The sequence below is a fragment of the Melanostigma gelatinosum genome (assembly GCF_949748355.1).
Source record: "Melanostigma gelatinosum genome assembly, chromosome: 10".
Classification (NCBI taxonomy): Eukaryota; Metazoa; Chordata; class Actinopteri; order Perciformes; family Zoarcidae; genus Melanostigma; species Melanostigma gelatinosum.
This window is the reverse complement of record NC_136643.1, coordinates 24,055,230-24,069,364: the sequence shown is the minus strand read 5'-3', so window position 1 is coordinate 24,069,364 and position 14,135 is coordinate 24,055,230. Positions and strand designations below refer to the sequence as shown.

At 43.5% G+C, this 14,135-nt stretch overlaps 1 protein-coding gene across 1 annotated transcript in view; it reads left to right on the top strand.

The window, feature by feature from the left end:
• Positions 1-876: 876 nt before the first annotated feature.
• The window catches only part of LOC306783547 (ras-associated and pleckstrin homology domains-containing protein 1-like), a 42,536-nt gene continuing 29,277 nt past the window's right edge, over positions 877-14,135 (top strand). Inside the window, exon 1 of the mRNA XM_079277255.1 lies at positions 877-1,029. The gene's annotated coding sequence lies outside the window, so the exon portion shown is untranslated. The remainder of the gene's footprint in view (positions 1,030-14,135) is intronic.

Here is a 14,135-nt window from a genome sequence, read left to right as displayed (position 1 = left end):
GTGTGTGGGCAGAGAGAGAGAGAGAGAGAGAGAGAGAGCGAGAGAGAGAGATCACAACAAAACAATATTAATATTAATGATATAACATACATATATATATATATACACACATGAATGGATATATGTATATATATCCATTTATGTATTCATATAATATATATATATATACACATTGATATATACACACACATTGATATATATATAATATGTAAAGATGTATATTCTCATATATTCCTGTTGTATTTATACATAATACTGAAAATGTGAATAGAACAGAGTAGAACGGAATAGAATGACCTCATCAGGACCGATTGGTTGAGGCTGATTTCTGGGTTGGGCAGCACAGGAAGCAAGGCACCGGGAACGCGCAGGGCATGATGGATACGCGCTCCCGCTGAGTTTTTTGGGATCCGGTGTACGGTTAAGTCAGACTGTAGAATACCGGAACAGAGATGATTTCAGCTTCACAATAAAATACAAACGAACTTCAAACTGACATTTCCGGTTGGCTAGGCCTACTTGCTGTACTTATAGTTAGTACAATTAAGCCCTGCTCATCAAAGGACAATACAGGAATCAGTTTAGGATATTAATGACGATTTGCGTATAACAATGTAATACAATTTAATATTATTATTTTATTTTGTACACTTTGAATAATGAATAATGAAAATAGAAGTATTTTATTTCATCCTTTCTTGTCTTTTATAATTAATGTAAAAATATTTTGTTACTTTGTGGTTTTAGTGCAACAGCGGAGCAGGTTTATTGTGAAAGTCCCTCCCGGAAGTGGTCCGTTTTGCTTTCCTCTAGCTTGAGTTAGCGCTGTTGGGATTCAGTGAGGCAGCAGGGGGAAATCTGGGATATCTGGGGAAAGGGGAGTCGGTGAAAAAACCGGGACTAAACCGGCAGAAATCCCTGACGAAGGCTTGACCGTCACACCGCGGGGTTTCCTACCGGACACTAGTCGTCTCTCTCCCCGCTGGTGGCTGCGGGTTTTCTCCCAGAAACCTCCCCTGTATCCGCACAGTAAGTAGCCCAATTCAACCTCAACGCATCTCTATCCCAACACATTCACCCTGCTTTCGCTTCTACCTCACGGTTATATATTTATATATATATATATATATATATATATATATATATTTTGGCAGTATGAACCGCCGACATTTCTGGACCTTTTATTGTGTGAGCAGATCCTTTAATTAGCATCCGCTGGGGGGCAGAGAAAAAAAAAGCCAATTAATCCCGTTAGCGGGTGCATGTGTATGCAGAGAAAGGAACGGGTGGCGGTGGGGATGACAGAGAAAACGACTGTCTTCACAGAAAAATGGGCTTTCAGTCGCATCAGCCTGCTCATGCATTTCATTGGGTAACTGCATATGCACACGTATATATGTTCTTTATTCGTTGTGCAAGTGTGTGTGTGTGTGTGTGTGTTTGTTTTTTCCTTCCGCCGCTGTATTAAACGCCGCAGGGCCCTTGCAGAGCGCCGACTCCTCTCGGCCCCCTGGATGCGCAGGCTCGCAGCCGGCTGACAGCGCTCTTCTCCAGCCGGAGTATCTGGCGTTTGGTTTCTGCGGCTCGGAGGCCAGGCGTGCTGAGGCTGACACTAGCAAGGCGTGGCATTCATATAGCGTTACACAGCCATGGGCGTGTTCCCACCTCGCAGCTGCCACACTACTGACTTATATCATTTAGCCTATTAGATATAAATAAATGTGTTTTTTATTTTATCTTCTTTAATAACAGCCTGCTCAGGGTTTTGCCCCAAGTCCCATTTAAAAGACGTTTAAAATTCAGCATCATCAGACATGCAGGCCGGCCATCTGTCTGTGTTCCTGCGGGTCAAACCTGTCTCACCATCTTGTCCTCCAGCTAATATAGCCTGTGAGCTGTCTCACCGGTAAACCTGTCTGTCATGTCGGCCTGCTGGTAGATCTATCTCAAAAATAATCCTACAGGGTTATTGGTAGAAATATTGTGATCAGCCTCCCACACTGAGTGTTGGATCACTTTAAGAAGCGTTATATGGCGGTAAAGGGTCTGGAAATGGATGGGTTTAACATGATACGAGGGGATTGTTGTGGTGGTACCTGCAGGTGTTAGTAGGAGAGGACAGTGTCTTCATGGCTGACATGTTTTCTCATCTTCTCTGGGTGGATTTCTTTTGCTCTTTGCGTCGTTGGTCCATCTTTACATTGAAATGTTGCAGTTTTCATCTCCTTCACGTTCTCAGTGATGATGTAGCCACATGGAAATGTGTTCCAATAAAGTGTATAGATTCAAAATGGGATTATGATTCCGCACCGTGGTGCACATCAGTCCCGCTATAGATCCCTTCAAGTATAAGATGAACACGCTAATTATTTCACCCATTGACTGCACTTCTGCAGCAGCAGTGTGCAGGGGAGACGGATGAAATGCAAACCAGGAAGTCCTGTCTGAAGACTGATTGGCCGATAGATTTTGTTGAAGCAGAGCGGAGGTTTCCGGCACAACTTCACCTGCTCCCCGAGGTACCTGGAGAAGGAGGTCAACACTGTTTAGACCTCGGTCTAATACAGTTCCTGTCTTGGTCTCATAATTGAATTTATTATGGATTCTGTGGTCGATTCGGCGATATCAAGCGGGTATTGTTCAAAACACTGGTGCCAAATACAATACAGGATCCTAGCTTTGGATATCTCCTTGTTACTGACTTGTTTACTTTCACAAATACGAGCATATTTTCCGACAAAATCTTTCCATTTAAAGGAGAACGCCACCCAAATTAAGAATTAAAATATGTAAATGTCCACGGCCAAGGACAGTTCAATCACTGGGCTGTTGGTGAACATGAGCTCGTGTCTCTCAAAACCAGAAACAGGAGATGTGATGTGATCCATTGCAAGGCGGAAATCGATAATTCCCGGTCGGTATTCCCAAATACGGATCTATATGCGTCTAAGTGCATCTGCTCGGGAGAACATGGACGCCTGCAGCAAAGTGATGTTTGAATGGCAAGTCTCTGACGTTCTCAAGCTTCCACAGACGACCTCCATCAAGTCACCGCAGCGCCAGTATCCCAGAGAATGAATATGGCTTCATAAGAAATGTTATGACCATAAATTCAGAACATCTAATGGAAGACATTTTAAGGGTCTTTGGTCCTGTTAAAGGAGACCACAGTCGATGAATTCTTGACCCTCAGAATGTTTGTTTTCTGTCCAAAAAACATTTTCAAACGATATCCCTTCGAAGAGCTTGTCTGAACCGTCACTGGCGGTGGGGGATTGTGTCCCAGTGCTGCAGGATGTGAGCCGGCCCATCACAGTGGAAGTGTGTAATCACTCGGACAGACGGGAGACGTCCAATCGTGCGTGACGCAAAGTGGGGCCAGAATTCAGCATCTCCCTGAAGTGTTGAGGGTTAACTGGAGTATAAAAATGCTCAATGCCCTACTTCAACTAAAGGCTGCTCTGTCATCAGAGACCTGCAGGGTCCCGGTTCACTGTTGGTTGGTGCTCATGCCGTGGTGTCTCTGCACTGCTTTCCCAATGACCCATTTCAGTTAAGCAGAGTGACATCTGTGGATTTTCTCCTTGAGTTTTCGAAGGCTGACCCCTCGTAGTCCATTAGTCGACTAATCGGCCCTTCTGGTCTCAGTCGATGAAGATCTCTTAAGTAGATGAGTTGTTTTTTATGTTTCTTTCATGCTTAAGACTTCTTTCCAGGAAACCTATGATCGCATCTGCGACAAACACAAGATTAAATATACGAATCGATTAGTCGACAAAATTGTGGAGAAGAACTTCTTTGGTTGAGGACCGCCTCGGTTTTCTCAGTCGGTGTTCATTGATGCCATTTGAGCAGCTGGCTATCGCCAACATACTCCTCAAGAAAATCCTGATGCAGCTTAAACTGATCAGTGAAGATGCTGATTGAGTATTGTGGTTTTGTAATATTGGGATTCCACGCTGCTACAAGGCCCTGGAGATGGAAACGTTGGTCTGTTTGCTCCAAAGGGAGATATTGTGAAAAAGACTGTTTCGTTTAACAAAAGTCAAAGAACACTTGCAGCTAATTGCCTGCGGGCAAAACCATATAAATAGTAATTATTTCTAGATCTGTGTACATAAAGGATCAAATGCAGGTATAACTGGACTGGAGAAGTTGTAATACTGGGTTATTTCGATGGATAAGAATTTTGGTAATTGCTCTTTTCTCTAACACCACAGTCAGCTCTGACACTTAAAACAAATTCATTTAAAGCTTTTTGTCAAAACAAATAGATTTTTGTAAATATTTGCCGTTGATATTCATCTGCTGTGCACAAGTTCCATACACAGTACTGTGTACTATGTATTTATAATATACTGTTTTCTACTAGTACAGCATAAAAGACATCTGTGTACCGTTTGTCACAAACAGGAAATGGTATAAGACTCGAGCCAATTAACGTCAATCAAACTGTGACTTTGGAATGTGACGGACAATTAAACTGAACAAACAAGGAACATGTTTACAAGTTTCTTCTTGTTTTCTGAGCTTTTTCCCCGAGCTTTTTCCCCGTCAGCTGATTTTATTACAATCTACATTTTGCTTTTTATGTTTTGCAGCTGTAAGCAGCTCCGCCATTCCTTTTTAGCGTACATGTGGGGGAATGGTGCACACCAACAAATCACTAAAATACAAGCGTTTATTAGCACTGGGTCTGGTCCGGTCTTGACTTGGTCTCAACCCCTCAAAGTCTTGGTCTACTCTCGGTCTATGTACACTCTGGGTCCTGGTCCTGACTTGGTCTCTGTTTATAGTTGGTCTTGACTAAAACACTGGTCCCAATACACGGTGTGCCACAAATACCAGGATGTCCCAGTGCATCCGGTCTCATTTTACAGAACGCAAGCCAGCAGGCTTATTTGGCGATTGAGACCCACAATCCTCTGCACGGCAGGAGACGCGTCACATCGACTGAGCGCTCATTGGCAGATATCATGATTATCAAATATATATGCGCAAGAGGGTCAAAGTTAGAGGCGCAATGTTACGACACTGTAGCATGTCCTAGTATGCATGCAGCGGTTTGTACTTCGTAAGGGCAGCTGCAGTACGTAATAAAAGTAAAAATAAAAAGATACGTAGTATGGAATCATTAAGGACAAGTCAATGGTCTCCAGTAGATGGCTGCTTTTTCTTTTCCTCCAGCAACACCATAACGTAAAAAGCACTGTAAATGTCATCAGAAAATGTTTTAGATGATTGTTCATGTGCGGTTCCAGGCCCCGGGGAGGCCCACGTGTGTCGGCCTTGTGTGCTTCCTCTGGCGGCTCCGCAGTCGTCTTGTAAACATCAGACTGGATGTGCTGGTTACATCTGTATCGGCTGCTCTGGTGCAGTTTGTCAGAATATTCTCTCTGGTGGCTCCGAGAGAAGGGGCCAAACCGGGTCACCGTCTGAAGCTGTTGTTTTCATCTTCTTGCTTTTCTCTCGGTCTTTCTGCGTGTCTCTCTCTCTCTCTCTCTCTCTCGCCAAGTGTATGGAAAAGTCATCCGTCCTGCTCTCAGGAAATTCCTCCTGGTCCCAGGGGTGAGACAGAGACAGAGAGACAGAGAGTGTGTGAAGGAGCATCAGAGCAGAGCTGCAACAGAGGGACAGTCCAGGCCTCGGTTTCTTATTTTGTCTCTTATTTTCTGGTGAACGTTATGCTACCGTAGCATGTCAAAGCAACACGTGGACCCTTTTCCAGTTCTTCAACATTGATGTCAGACGTAAGCGTGCGCACGCAGTTCGGCTGCGGAAGTACAGCGGAGTGCAAGAGCGTCATCCAACTGAAGACGGAGAATGCAACCTGAACAAACTGCTGAAAGTCACCAGTTAGCACGGTCACCTGTTCAACTGAAACACCTGTTGCTCTGAAGCGGTCGTGACCCTGCCGTTGGAATATCGAACCAGACGTGTTGATGCTGGTAACGGTTTACATTCGATGTTTAAAGCTTGCTAACTTGTTCACACATATATTTGAAGACGTTTGCCATAAAAAGACACTCAAGAAAACTCAAACTTTCATTTTAATTCAAGAAAATACCATCACTGTGAGACGGTGAATATATTGCTCATGTCCATTACCTTAAATTGGATTCCAAACCAGTGGCTGAATGTGAACTTGATAGCACTATAGTGCCGTGTGTTGCAGCTGTGGTGTGTATTGTAATGCAGCACTCCTGTGTAGTAGTTTATAGTGCAGTCCGTTTTTGCTGTGTCAGCGCTGAATCTGCAGAGACACTCGCACATTAAACGGCATCCGGGCTGGAGCAGGACACTGGAGATGGTGTGTGTGTGTGTGTGTAGAGTGTGTTCTTCATTCATGGCTGTGTCTGTTGGACCAGCACACTGCGTTACCAGTTATTAGGTCCACCTAGCTAAAGCAAAACAAATCTCATCTCCATGAAGGTAAAACAGCTGCACCACTACATTTATGTTTTTCCGTACCTGCGTTTGGATATCTGCCGATACTGATATGATCCCGATATCACAGCTGCTTTTTTGCATACAATTTGCATTGCGTTGCAATTTTGCATCGATTTTAAATGTATTCCAAAGCAGTCTACTTGAACTGTAGCTCAAGTAGACTGCAGGTGTAGTAGTGCAATGGCAAACCGACAACTCGTCCACACAGGGAATATGCAGGAACCGTGTGGAGGAATAATGTGCATGGCTGCTTCTTAAATGTGCCTTATTACAAAATAATGTGCTGTGTGACCAGATGTCTTCATGCACACAAAATGGTTTCGATGAGGTAATTAAAGGGGAGGCCAGAGGTTCCGTCGATCGGGACGCCTGTGGAGGGGGTTCAGGTTAGTCGCACAACAACCCAAGTGACGATCATTGTTTGATAAACACATTCAAGCAGTGTGTGTGTGTGTGTGTGTCAATTGAGTTGCAGCTGTATCTCATATCCCCTTAAATCACATACGGTATTAATGCTATCTGTGTGTGTGTGTCATAACAATATATGTTTTTTTCTGCGGTTTGTTGTTAAAACAGGCGACTGGCAGCTGAACGCAATGACTCAGCTGTGTCTCCCTCACACACACACACACACACACACACACACACACACACACACACACACACACAGTATTAATGGAGTGTCCAGATGAGGTAACCATACTCCAGTTTCCTTTGTCTCCGCCTGAGTTAACTGCTCTCTAAACTAAACACAATGGACAAACAGCAGAACAGTAAAAAGGTGCTCGTGCAGTATCTTAAAAGTTTTGTACGTTTAAAGAAAATCTGTGTTTCACTGCCTCTGTAAGCTTTTCCCTGTTGCACATAGAAATCAAATCACAGAGGTCAGGGATCCAGTTTAGGAAGCTGATGTTGGTGTGATGGACTTTCCTCTTAAAGCGATGGTGACATTGTCAAAAGAAAACAAGGAAAACTTATTGTTTCACTGGTCGGTGCAGACATCACACAAAAAGCAGAGTTTAGGTCAGTCAAACATTCAATGCTTTACTTTGAGAAATGTGAATTTATAATTTTTTAATAAAGAAATATAACAAATTTACAAAAAGAGACAAACTTCTCAAATGTTGTTGCTGCTTTACAAGAACTTTGCCTAAATACAGTTGTAGTACGATTTGATTGAAAGCTGTGATACCTGACCGTGTTTGGTGCTCAACACACTGGACTTATTTGGGCTGAGATCTTTGCCCTGATCCGTGTCATTTAATTATCTTTATACAGTCCAGTTGTTGGAAGCAATAATATCATTTAGAACAATTCTGCATTAAGAAAATAATGCATCTAAATATAACAACCTGATGGCTTTAGCTTTGTTTCCATACTTTCTTCCAGTGATTTGTTTGCAGAGGGAACTGTTTGCGTGGACCTTCTGAGGCTTCGGAGGCTTTGGACATGGTTTAGTTTGGACTCCTTCATCTCCAGCTTGAAGAAAACATTGGAATAGCGTTTTCCACCAACAAGCAGTTCTGTGTGTCTCTGTCTCTGCTAATTCCAGACAGATGTAGAGTCATTCTGGCTGCTTACTGCACAGCCCTCCTTGGAAAAATTGAATCTCGTTTTTTTTTTTTTTTTTTTGCTGTCTTTTATTTTTTTCTCAGATTCTTTTATTTTTCCCTCTTCGTGTTTATTGTCAGCAGCTTTCTCTCTCTCTCTCTCTGTGTGTCTATGTCTCTTGACCCTCGTGGAGATCCAGAGGCAGGCTGTGCAGCTGGGAATCAGGACTGTCGTTCTGACTGTGTTGAACGGATGCTGTTTCTTTCTCTATTAAAAGTTCGGACTTTCCATGAAACGGTCTGCTTTTGGAAGTGTTGGAAGAAAAGCTATTGTGTTCCTTAAAGGCAGGGTTGGTAAATGCTCATTACATCCTGACAGCGATCAATGAATCAAATGCCCATCCAATCATTTCATCCAAGTATTACCTGGCTGTCTACCTGCCTGCTTGCATCTTGCTATCTTAACAGCTGTGAACAGCCATGTTGATAAAAACTTATCCGAAGCCAAACATGGATACACCCAAACACAACATGATGACTGATGGAAAGAGCGATGTTAGCCGTCAGCTAGCCTCTACATCCTGGTACTAAGCAGTAAAACAAGTCACAGAAGCAGCTAATTATAGCCTGAGAGTGTGTCGGTGATGTTTGAAGGAGATGTTATTGTAAAGTGTGTGTGTGTGTGCACACAGCCGGAGTGTGTTTGGGGTTTGTCGGTTGGTCGGTCGGCCCCGTTTGACGTAACTGTTGACACAGTAAGTTGTGTGGGTGTCCGTAGGCCGTTCTGTTTTCCATTGCTCCTGCTAAGAGAGGGAAAAGCCGGGCATCGAACCTGCGTGTGTGGTTGGATGTGTGTGTTAATGTTACGGCTTGGTGTAGGCCTGGAACGGCTACTGTTTTTCTGCGCTGGGTCTTCCATACGTGAAAACACACGGTCCAAAACCACAGCCACCTCCTATATCCAGACGGCTCTCCAGTAGAGATGGAAAGTATGTGAGCCTCCTGTCTGTCTGCAGACGTTTGTCTCAGTGTGAATCTAAATAGTGCGCATGCAGATACTGAGGCTCTCTCTGCTGTCTGCGTGGAGCGAGTGCATGACTGGATCAGCTGTGGTTCATGGTGCAGACCTCCACCGTCGCTCATTGCAACCACCTCACATACAGGAATCACCGTAGATAATTCAGCGTTTTGTTGTGGGGAAATTGACGACACAATACCTGCACAAGTATCAAGTGTGGTTGACTTGTGAATAGAGGGCTCGCCGGCTCAAATCCTCCGTCTGGTTTTGGAAAAATGTGTGGATGGAAAGTGAACGAGGAATAAGCTCGCCCACTTCAGTAATTGCTGTGTAGGTGTCATTCAGCAAGAAACAGTCCGCCCAAAACATTTCTACTCTGTTAAAGAAACAGTACTTTCCATCCAATGCATGTTTCTTCTTCCTGTGTTAAGCTGGCCAAGTGCAGATGCACATATTTCCAGCAGCTCCGACAGAGTGGGTCCATGCTTGCATAGTAATATCTTTCTCTAAGCTTTGCTATCTATGCTGCAGAAGACAATGACATTAAGGAACAACACTGTTGCTGTAAAGCCGAGTAGGTCTTTATTCACTGTTGCAATCCTTAAAAAGCAAAGGAGCATGTGTATACCTTCAGTAGCTAGCGTAGCATTGAAGTGCTAATGCTAATTATGATGTGCAAACGTACTCTGCTAATGCTAGTTCCACTTTTCAAAATCTACCAAACCAGCCTGAAAATGAAGCAAATCTAAAGCGATTGCTTGAGAGCTGGCCAACGCTACGCTTTGATTGGCAAGTCTGCGTTCGAGGGGCGGGACTTAGCGTAGGGGCAATTGGCTCGGCTGTTTCTCCAACTGAGAAAACAGTCAGAAGATTGCAACTCAGAAGTTGGGAACCAGGCAAGGTAACTTTATAATGTTGTCCATTAATTTGACACCCGGCTCCACATGTCCAAGAGTTCTTGAGCAAGACAAATTACCCTAAATTGCTCCCAATGAGAGAAATTCAAGTGGCAGATATATTGACACTAATGATCAGGTATGCATTGAATTGAATGCATTCATTGGATGAATCCAAATTAATGCCACAACAGATGAGTGCAATAGACTCTCATTGCGTTTCTTGAATGCATAACGTGTCTGCTTAGTTTGATTCTTCATGGCAGGTGAAGCTGGGCCTTCGTAGCCGAGGACTTGTTAGAACTGGAGCCGGTCCGATGGTTTTTATTTTAGCTGAGTCAGACTCGCTCGCTCATTCTCTGCTCTGTCATTATGTGATTAGCACCGTAACTCTGTAGAAGTGAAGTGTTTCTATGTATGGCTATATGTGTCTGAGCAGGTTATTCAGCAGTCATCACTCGTCTATTCCTTCTCGTCTTGCTCTACTGCCGAGGGCTTAGTGACGATAACTTACTTGCAGTGTTGAGCTAATGAATGCAGACTGTCACACACACATGTGTATGAAAAAAAATACACAAGTACACCCACAGAACACACTTTCTGTCATTGTTGGTTGACTCTTTTCCTGTTGCTCTCTCGTGTTGAAAAGGCTGCCGTTGGTTCCTGCTGCAGATGTTGTTTCTGGCAGGAACCATTTCAGCCGAGGACAGACACTGAAGTGGAAATTTTAGCTTTTCTCATACTGTGAGGCATTTAGTCTGGGCGTCACTGTGCGTGTGCCGAAGGGAAAAATGGACTCTTCAACCACTGTCGTGAAATGGGAGCTAAGATTCGTCTGTTTTTTTAGGTTTCTGTGTGGGATTGTTTGCAACAATAGATGCTTGGGGTGGCCTGAGTGATGGAGCAAAAATAGTACGAGTGTTGAGCTTATGTATTCAGACCATAACATGGTCAGACCAGGACACAGATTCTTCTTTGCCTTTAATGTGTGCAGTGTACACCGGATGCAGATGCAGTCGACCTTGTCAGTCTTGCTGTCTTTCTCTTTCCCCTCAGCAGTAGTTTAACCCAGTAGCTCACTGACCTTGTTGTGTGTGTGTGTGTGTCAAAGCAGAGTGCTGTGATTCTTCCTGGCAGTTCTGCAGTGCGACCGACTCCACTGCAGCAATGTTAAATGTGTGTGCGTGTGCAGTCATGGTAGCACTTGTGTCCCAATGGCGGCGATGATGAGGAAACGTCTTTACATGTTGTTCATTCTGAAACCAGAATGTGTTCTCACTACAAACCTCAGGGAGGTTGTCACAATCAGCAGCCGCCCATCAGATCAGATGTCGGTGTGTAGATGTGCACACTGGGGTGGTGTTGCATGCTTTAACTGTGCCACTTGGCTCTTTCCTCACAGCAGGGGGGGGGAGGGGTACACTGACCCGTGATAGGCCTTAAAGTTAATCGATCATCAACACTGATTCGCCAGATTCTGTAATGTGCAGATGGCTTAATTTCACGTCCACAGGAAAGAGATAAAATGATTGTGCTGATAGATGTCTTAGGCCCCCAAAACTCAAGCCGAAACTAGTTTACTCTTTAAAGAACTGGCAACGCACAAGAGTTTCGTCAAACTTGCTTCAGTATCGACATGTCATGCTGCGAATGCAGTTCACAGTGATCTCCTCCACCAGAGACACGATGCGGAGTGAGTGGCACTCGATTTAAGATGTCGGCCCGTCTCTATATGTCTGTGGCCTTCAGCTGCTGTAGACTAAACTGTCTGCAGTCGGGAGACAAGCTGCTCTAAATAGGTGCGTTGGGGCGTTTATCTCCCAAACCCAGTGCCTTAAGCTTCTCCGTTGCAAGTATCTCTCACACATACACACACACGTTGCCTTTCTATACTTGTGAAGACCCTCATTGGCATAATACATTCCCTAGCCTCTAACTCTTTCTTCAATTATCACAGCTAAGTGTCTAACCCCAATCTTAACCTAACCCGAGCATTGAAACCCAACTTGTTTAAAAAGCTGATCACAGCCTGAAGGGGAGACTGCAGGAATACATCTATGTATTCAGGCTAGATCTCCGTTTCATTGCCCAACTCTCAAAACCTATGCAGTATCTTTTATTAAATATTGTACCGTTGATTTTTATATCAAAGCTTGACCGTATAATAATGACAATCCTTTGAAGTTGTCCTCACAATGCAGAAATGTCCTCGCTATGTCAGTTGAAAACTGAAGGTTCGTCCTCACAGAAATAGCAATACAAGCTCTTACACACCAACCCACCGACCTACACAGTCCATATCCTCCAGGCTGATATTAACTCATATTTCCCAGTTACTGTATGTGGTGTTCAGTGAACGTTCCCAGTATGAGCACCAACGTGACTAGTTTAAACCTGCACTCAACACACATTCAATTTCAGTTTAAAAACACATTTTATGCTTTAAGAACCTAAGAGAAACGCCAAAAATGTTAAAGAATTTTTAAAAGGATTCCTCACAAATTCTCAAACAGCTTTGGAGTTGTATGTTTTCGCTTTAGTTCTGAATAATGGCACCTGATACATTGATTTGTAGACCTGCAGTGGGATGGCCAGCGGTACTTATTCATGCTCATTTTTGGTTTTTCGTAGAATCATGTGGCTTTTCGCGGTTAATTCCTGTTGTGAGGAACTCGCAAGGGTCTGATTTTAAAGCTTCCTTCATCAGGTGTGGACTGCATGAGATGACTATCGTAACATATACTTGATGTGCTATAAGAATTTAAAAAAAGGCAAACCTTTGGTCGGAGTTTACTGCCATCCTCTGAAGTGTCAGCTCAGTTTCCTCTGCTGAGTCTATTCTGTTTTTACCTCCCGCTTCAGCCCTAATTAACCGAACAATACCGACATTGTTAAGACCATCATCTGGAACTTGGTTTTACTTCTTACTGACACATTTACATGACCTGAGTGGATCTCAGATTGCTACTAAGTGACGTATGAAGCAATGCATTAGAAATGTCCTAACAATGTCTTTATTGTTACAATTAAATGTTTCCCAGTTTGCCAATTATTCCGATAATTTGGCGTGGAGACTAGCGTTATACACACTGTTAACTGAGCAGCAGCCTTGAATTAGATTTCCAAGCCTCATTATGAGTGAAATGTTGGAGAGGTAAAGCTGTTGTTTTCAATCGGAGAATTAAGAACGCCTCTGTTTTGGCAGGCCACGTTGTTTCGTAATACCCTTTGTAAAGCGGCCTATTGGGCAACGGAGGAGTCATAAATCGGCCTGGAAGGAGAACCGGTGCGTCAGCATCACACAGATGTTAGTATTCACTCAGGAGAAGATGACCTCAAAAGTAAAACGGACATCTTTCAAGGTATGAAAACCAACTCAAAATCAGATATGTAATTCTTTAAGTTGAAGGAAGCCTCGTAAGGATTTTTATACAGATATTAAAAGGTACTACGAGGAACTTTTGTGCGTATTTTGGCACCCCGTGTGGACAAAAGCAGTAGTGTTTCAGAGCACTTTTTGCTGGACTGGAGTCACTGCCTTCATTGCCAGCCGGTGAAAAGCGATGAAAGATGTTGGGGAAACTCTGAATCAATGACGTTCATTAGGAGAGACTCACCGCTCTAAGAGAATGTGATTAACCCACAACATTCAACCCACCAGTCATCTCCCGAGTTCTTTACAGATGGTCAACCACGAGCTGTTTTGTCACAGTGTTATTAGCTAACTCTTCCTAATACCTTCCAGTGAAGTAATCTGTTGCAATACAGCGGGGATGAGGAACCATTTCAAATGACGCATCGCTTTTTCTTTTTTTTTTTTTATTCCTGAAATGAGATGGAAGCACAAAGTCGTATGTCACAACCACATCAGTCCGACTGAACGTTGCCACATCGAGGAAGGACACGCTAACGGGTCGTGGCGAGAACAAATTGTTCAGCTGCCATCAGTTGATTTTTGTTTCGGTTGAATTAAACTTACATTGTTCCAAAGCAGCTCTGCTGACATCGTTATACATCTGTGAACAAGACGAGCACCTTTTATCCAGTTTATAAATACTCTTCTTTCTGGTTCTTACAGCGATGTTGTGAAGTTTTTTGAGCTTTGATGTGTTTTTTTGTTGTTGCTGCGATCAGTTTTGTGCTACGTAAGCTAGCCATGCCAGCTGTCTGAGGCTAATGTGTTGCTATTACATCATTCTAGGTCTCTTGGTCTTATGGTGC